Here is an 8,275-nt window from a genome sequence, read left to right on the forward strand (position 1 = left end):
CACAAAAATGTTTTTAATGGCTATTTCCGTAGTCTGGTAGTTCATAAATATCAGTGACATTAGCTGTTGGTGTGCAGATTCCTCCAGACTCTTTTCCTTTAAGATTTTTGTTTTCAATTTCTTCCTTTCTGTTTGGTATTGAGTCAGAGTTTGATTATTTTGTATCACGTGCTTGTCATTTTACTGGGTCATTACTTGTGTTTATTTATTTTGAACATTGTCTTTATACCAGGCTCTGGCTTGACTGGTCTTTTGCTTCAAGACCCCATAAAACTAAATTAGAAATCAAAGGGAAAGCAATTAACAATGGGGAAGTATTACTATGGTAAAATGAGTTGTTTAGTCAGACACTGACATGATATCACTCTTATTGTTCGTTGATTTGACCCCTCCCTGTGAAACTTACCTGGTTCACTCCAGATTTCACACATGGATGGAACATTTCAGGGGGAAATTTTTAAAAGAACAAAAATGTGGGGGCATAAACCACATTAAGCGGCCATGGAATTAATTTTTCTAAATATCTTGAGTGCTTTTCAAAATATTTCTATTCACGTACAAGTTCACCTACTGACAGTCAAAGGAGAAAAATGCCCTGGAGCCCGGCAGTTCAAAAGGGCTGGGGCTCCCAGCCGCTGCTGCTACTACTGCAGCAGTAGCAGCTGCTGGAACCCCAGGCTGTGTAAATCAGTACTGGTGCTGCCTGCCCCATCCCTTCTGCTCACAGTCCCACACCTCCACCTTACCTAGGGGCTGGCAAGTAGGTTCCCATGAGTTCAGTTAATTAGAGATAAGGTTGGTCAATTAATTTATTGGTAATCGGGTAACTTTTAATTATGCTAACCAGCTGGCTGTGGGGGTGGGGCCTTTTCAGCCCTACTGGGAATGTTCCCAGGGGAAACAGGGTATAAAAACCCAGGAGGCTACTAGTTGGAGTTGACCGCCAGAGGGGAAGGACGTAGGCCCAAGCGCCAGAGCAGCTTCATCTGCTGCAACAGTCCTGGCCAGGGAGGCCGGCCAGGAGGGTTTGAGTCGTTGAGCAATGCCCCAAGAGCAGAGCAGCATGCTGGGAGTGGTAGGAAGTGGCCCAGGTGGAGGATTGGCCTCTGGGAGCTCAGCGCTCTTCGGCCGGCATCCCCACCGAGCAGGCAGAGGAATCCTCCACTGCCAACAGGCTGGGACCTGGTGGAATGGGAGGGCCCGGGTCTTCCTCCTCCCCTCCCCCCAGGAAAAAAAACAACCCAGCTCCCTGGCAGTTTGGGAGGCTTCCCTTTGGACTAGGCCTCTAGGCCATAGTGACCTTGATAGAGGGAACTGTGTTTTGTGCTAATTCTCCAGATTGTATATATCCTGATAGAGGGAACTGTGCTTTGAACTAGGCCTGTTGGCCGTATAGACCCTGATAGAAGGACATTAGCTATTAATTGAGTCCACAGACTGTTTGCCTTGAAAAAAGGGGGCACTGATCCAAACTTTGGGGACTGCTGGACTGTCAAGTGGGCTTGCCCCTCGACAATGAGCAAAACACAGAAGCACAGGAAAGCTTACAGTACTCTTTAATATAGGGGAGGCAGAAATATAAATGTCAAAATTAGCTTGTTTTGGTGAATTACATATGTGAGCATGTTTTGGTGGAGATGGACTCTTTATTTACCCCTTGTTTTTGTACTCGTTCTTCCTTTTTTTTTTTTATATATATATATATATATAACTTGGGTGCCATGGTAGGACACATCCAAATGAGCACACATGACCTCATTATTGGTACAAAAGACAAAACTCATTTTGCTCATGGATGGAAAATCTTAGAGGGAACATTGCTATACACCTCAGGAAAGCATCACTAGTACATAAAGCATTTGATCATTTACATAGGAAAAATGTTAGGAAGTTACATTAGATACTCTGCATTCAGTCAAATACCTGCAAATATGCCATTCAAAATTATTTGCTATTTCAGCATTGGAAATGAACAAAGGTATAAAACATCTCCAACCAAATGTTTTTCCTGAAATTATGGCTTTTCTGAAATTATGGTTTTAGAGTTATAAAATACACTTCCAGGAAGATATTTCTAGAATTGTCTGTGAAAGTTTATTTCGAAATTGTTCTCTGGAGGGTGAACAAGCCAGCTTTATAAGAAGTCTTATTGCTTTGATAACCCAACCTTACATACCTTTTCATGACAGAGCTATTTTTAAAAACATGAACATTTTATATGGTTTGTTTTCTTGAGCTAAGGGTTACATTTGTCTCAAACTAGTATGTATATAAGAGTGAGGTATCCTGATCCAGACAAGACACTCTAAGATGTAATAAACATGGTTTTATGGCAAATGAAGACTATCTTCCTGGCGTAGTCTACATTAGGGGATAATTTCAAATTAAAATATGCAACTTCAGCTACATTACTTGGGTAGCTAAGTCAAAGTATCTTAACTTGAATTTTGGAACCGTCTACGCTGCAGGAAGTGAAAGGGAGAACACTCTCCCTTCGACTTTGCTTATTCCTTATAGAAGCAGGACAATGGGCATTGATGGGAGCACCCTCTCAGTTCGAATTAGTGTATCTTCACTAGACCCGCTAATTTGAACCCTGGAAAATCAACTGCAGCTGCTTTGATCTTATCTGTAATATAGACATGGCCCCTGATATTTAGCTTGTCTTTGAGTGATAGAAGAATAAACCTCCTGTGAATTTCTTTGATTAGCTCAAAAATGTTGTAATATAACTAGCTTATTATAATGTGTAATATTATATTTCAAACATCTTGATTAAATTGTACTTGTATCTATATCTTATTTGGTGAAGACACAGACAATTTGTGATGACTGTTAAAAGTATTTGCGCAAAATCATGCCAGTCTAGACGCAGCCTTTGTGTTTTGTATTGTAATGGAAAATCAATATATTTAAAATATAGAAAGACATCCAAAAAGATTTAATAAATTTCAATAGGTAGTCTATTGTTTAACAGTGTGATTAAAACTGTGATTAATTCTTAAGTTAATCACATGCATTAATTGTGATTACTACAATCAAATATGACTGATTATTCTCAGATATTTGAAAATAAATCTTATTTTTTTTTCTAGGTTGAGCAAATACAGGTTGAACCTCTGTAATCTGGCACTCTGTGGTCTAGCAACATCTGTGGTCCAGCATGATTTTAGTTAATTGCACATCCAGTTATCATGGGTGTGGCCAAATTTCCTGTGGTCCCATAAAGTTTGCTTATAGCCACCAATCCAGACTGTGTTCAGTGCTGTTATTTATCTCTAATTTACTCAATGTCTTCTAAGCAGTGGAAATGTTGATAATGATGCTGGGCTACATTGACCTCCCATGATCCTCTGATACTTATAAGAAGCACATGGGCTCTTCATAGGAGAAAAGACAATATCCTGCATTTATGGTGGAATATAATGGCAAAACAGTTAGCATATGTTGACATAGGCAGACAGACAGACATTTGCACGCACACACACTGTCCCACCAATCAATGTTATATTTACCAGTCTATGGTCTGTGGCCAACCCAAATTGATCATGGACAAAGGAGCAGGAGTTCAATCAGTCCAGACTGCTCTAATCATGGCAGGGATATATCAGCAAAAGTATGGCAAAGCAGCTCCTTATGATAGCAGTTTTTCTTCATTGGGATCAGTAAGTTTTGTTTTGTTTTGTTTTTTGTTTTTTGTTTTTTGTTTTTTTTTACATCGTCATGCTGTTTTTCTGATGGATGTTTATTATCTCAGGTTGTCTCTCTTGCTCCTTATTGTCTTTGTTCTGCCATGCTAAGCTGGTTTTGATCATGACTATCTTGTCCCAATTGATAAATGTTTGCCTCTTTCAATCTGCCCTCCTGATATGCAGTAATCTCTGGAGCCTCTCATCAGTTGTTAGGTCCTCCCCCAGCATCTTGTCCGATAGTGACCTTCACACTTATCTCCCATACATTCCTTACTCTCTCACTCATAACAAAGGTAGACAGAGAATTTTAAAACAGCAGTACATTCTTTTACTATACTATATTACAGTATCTACTTCAGAACTAAGAACAAAACAACCATAATAATCTAAATCTATTTGGGTATGTCTACACTACCCTCCTAGTTCGAACTAGGAGGGTAATGTATGCATACCGCACTTGCTAATGAAGCCCGGGATTTGAATTTCCCGGGCTTCATTAGCATAAGCGGGGAGCCGCCATTTTTAAATCCCCGCTGCTTCGAACCCTGTGCAGCGCGGCTACACGGGGCTCGAACTAGGTAGTTCGGACTAGGGTGCCTATTCTGAACTACCGGTACACCTCGTTTCACGAGGAGTAACGGTAGTTCGGAATAGGCACCTAGTCCGAACTACCTAGTTCGAGCCCCGTGTAGCCGCGCTGCACGGGGTTCGAAGCAGCGGGGATTTAAAAATGGCGGCTCCCCGCTTATGCTAATGAAGCCCGGGAAATTCAAATCCCGGGCTTCATTAGCAAGTGCGGTATGCATACATTACCCCGCTAGTTCGAACTAGCGGGGTAGTGTAGACATACCCTTTGTATTTCAAAATGGTTTGGCAGAACATAAAACATATGAAGACTTAGTACATTTAAGACTTAAATACTTAGAATATCACTAGAAATAGGATTTTTTTTTTTTTTTTACTACAGTCAAGCAAATTCTCTGATTTGGCACCGGTCAGGTCCCAAGGGTACTGGACTAGAGAGTACCAGGGCTCCCAATCCTTTAAATTGCCTCTGGAGCACTGCATTGTGTGCTCAAGCTGGAACTGATTGAAGTCCAGGCTGTCTGGGTATGTCAACACCATGATACAAGCCTGGACTTAGTGGGACTCATGTGAGCTGGCTCATGTTAGGGACCTTAGCTTAAAATAAGTGTAGACGCTTAACATTAGATCAAGAAGTTTCTTACCCATGATCAAACCAAGAGCTCTGGCCTCTACACTGCAGGGTGCAAACCTGACTCAAAGTAACTAAATCAAAGAGTTCCTAGCACTCCACCTGAAATATGGCTGCTCTAGCTCTAGGAACTCTGTACAAATTGAGCACATTTTACTGCCTGCCATACACGTTACCAGGAAGCAAATCACTATTACAAAAGGCTTGATCAGTTTACTCCCTATTGCAAACCCAGGAGGTTCTCTAATACTCTACTTGCAGATTGGTGATCAGAACAGAATGGATTAAAGCTGACCCAGGCTACTCTTATTTGCCAAGGAGATGGGGAGACTTCTGTTTTCAACAGAGTGAATTGCAGATTGTTGGGATAAAGAGGACTAAGGAAGTTATCCCATGGAATTGTGGAATACTTTTGGATAACTCCTGGGACCTGAGACAAGTGGGACAGCAGTTACATTGCAAAAGAATAGGTCTTGAATGCTGGGTCCCACTTTGCATTAAGCTCAGACCCTCCAGACCTACAGGACCATGAGACCCTGGGTCCAAGCCCTGGGTTAGTGCACTTGCAGTATAGATACAAGGTTGGTTAGCCCTGAGCAAGAATGAGTATTTAGCCTCTGATCCAGCACGATACTTATGAAGTCCCGTAACTTTGAGCATGAGCGGTGTCATTGATTTCAGTGTACCTTACTTATGCGCTTATAGTTAGGTAGAAGCAAAAGCATCTTGCTAAACTAGGGCCTCACTGCTTGATCAAAAGCCCAGTGAGGTCAATGGAAATACTTCTATTGACTTAAATGGGCTTTAAATCAGGATGTTCTTTCAACCTTCCTCTTCCTTTCTCTCCCCGCCCCCCCAAGTTAGATTTATCTATTACTTCTGTCCTCTTTGGGGAAGCAGAAAATATAATGGATTCCCCAGTGTCCCTTTAGTACTGCACATTTTTCTTAATGTGACTTGAAGCTAAATGCATCTGGCAAAACTGTTTGGCCTGCTGATTTTAACTAGGTTACTGCAGTGGATAATTGGAAGAAATGCACTGACAATGCTGAATGTATTTTTGGTTCCTGACAGGTGTACACATTTAATTTTTTTCATGATCTAGAATGTATATTTATTATTACTATTATTGCTGCTCTTATTATTATCTTCCATAGCTCAATGATTTGCATTTCAAATTCACCCTGCATTATACAAAATGTCAGTTTGTAGACAGAATTGTAGATGTCACTAATAATACCGCTTCCTATAAAAACACTCTTCAGCAGTCACAGAATGATAACAATGGGATGACAAATGTTGGCCTCCAAGGCAATATCTTTAAAATTAACAATGGACATATTAGATTAAACATATGATAATTGATTTTGAATGCTGACATTTTTATTTGGAAGATTACAATTTCAAATAACTCTTCACTGCATAAAATTACAGGGCCTGAATCTAGCCTGATCCATTCTGGTTTTACACAAGGATTTCATTGGAGTTATTCCTCACTTATATCAGAAACATAAAGGAAATCAGATTGTAAATGACATCATAATCAGGCCTGTACCAATTATTGTACATGTATAGGGTTGAAGGGAGTGGTTTGTCAGTACAGTGTCTAGTATAATGTGACTTGGACCTTGTTAAGGTCAGTAAGTGCTACTGTAACACAAACCAATTCAAATAATACTGATTAATGTTCAAAAGCTTCAGGGGGTAGCTGAGTTAAAGAAATGAGTTGTGCCCAGAAAAGCTCATGATACCATCTACATGTTTTGTAAGTCTCTAAGATGCTGCAAGACTATTAATTATTTTTAAATTAATGATAAAGGTTCATCAAAGGTCTGAATGTCTGCAGCTCTCCTCTTTTTTGTCTTTTTTAAATTAGTTTTTCTATGAAAACTGGATTTATGCTTCTTACTCTTGCACTGATCTTTATTCTACAATTTTTTTTTTATTTGCCACTGGGACTCTTACAAACTATTCTTCTCCAAGTACAAATTTCAACCCTATGCCCTGCACATTCCAAATCACATTCCTAAAGACCAGGTTCTAATTTCATTTTAAATTGGTGAAAATCCAGAGTAACTTTACAGAAACTAGTAGTGCTACTCCAGTTTTACACTGGTTTAACTAGGAAAAGAGTCTGGCCACCAGCTCCCCTGCCCCCCCCATCCCTAGGAAAATAACATCTATCTCTTTAACAGTGTGCTTTTATGCATTGCTGACTGTGCCAGAGTCATACATTTCCTATAGCAATTCAGTCCCAACAAAATATAATTTTAATCAATAGATTTTTCCATCATTCCTGATCATAAACTGCATTTTTATTGATGATCAGCATCACATGGTAATTTTTATATTAACTTGCATTTATTCCAGGCCAGCCCAGACAGGAACCCAGTGAAAGGAGTTCAAGCTGTACTTAGGCCTGGCCATGCAGGTAGAAGACAATATCAGGAAAGTAAAACTGTTATTTTACCTTAGTGGGGATCAAGGTAGAAAAGGCTGCAGTGCTCTAAAGCTTGTTGCTGCCTCAAACCTTACAGCACTCCTAGGAGTGTTGTGCAACTATTGCTCCCCAAGCAGTGTGAAATATGGAATGACACAGGTTTTTCATTTAAGACTAGTGAGAAGGGGAGGCAATAGTCCGCCCCCCCCCCCCCCCCCATGTTCCTTATGTGCAGTGGCACATGCGCGGTGCCGGCCCTGGGCGCCTGGCGCATGCATGGCCCCGCCCCTGGAAGCGCAGCACGTAAGTGGCCCCGCCTCCGGACGCCCGGCAGCTACGAAAGGTTGAGGACCACTGCTGCAGAGGAACCTGTATGCTTACCACAAATTAAATTCTTTTATCACTATAATTTATTTTTGAAGGAGCTTTCATATCTGCAGAACAGACATATCTTAGTGTGTGAAGATACCAGGACAGCCTGGGAAGACAATACGGTGATGGTAATGAACTCATCAGGCAAATTATGCATCTGCACAGACCGGCAGGCACTAAACTGAATATTGAAAAGATGCCACTATCCACTGATCACATATGATAACAAACTACCAGTACTCTCCAAAGCCAAAATCTCTATTGTCTGGGAAGCGAGGAATGGTGTGATGCTGGTAGACCCGCTAGGCCTCACTTAATACCGAGAAAAGTATAGCTGAAAACAAACCATTGGCCCTTCTTGCGTATTTGCCTTGTTAAAATAGATGTTAAATTGATAAAAAATATATTTAGTGTTTAGACTTGATGAAATGTTTGTAGGATACTGTATATATGGATTTCACCTAGATCATCTATTGCTCATGGTATAAAGTTATATATTGAGTGTTATTGTAAATCTTTGTAATTGTGTAATTCACCAAATAGGAAGGAAGCAAT

The sequence above is a fragment of the Pelodiscus sinensis genome, chromosome 4 (genome assembly GCF_052426305.1).
Source record: "Pelodiscus sinensis isolate ZL-2025 chromosome 4, ASM5242630v1, whole genome shotgun sequence".
Taxonomy (NCBI): Eukaryota; Metazoa; Chordata; order Testudines; family Trionychidae; genus Pelodiscus; species Pelodiscus sinensis.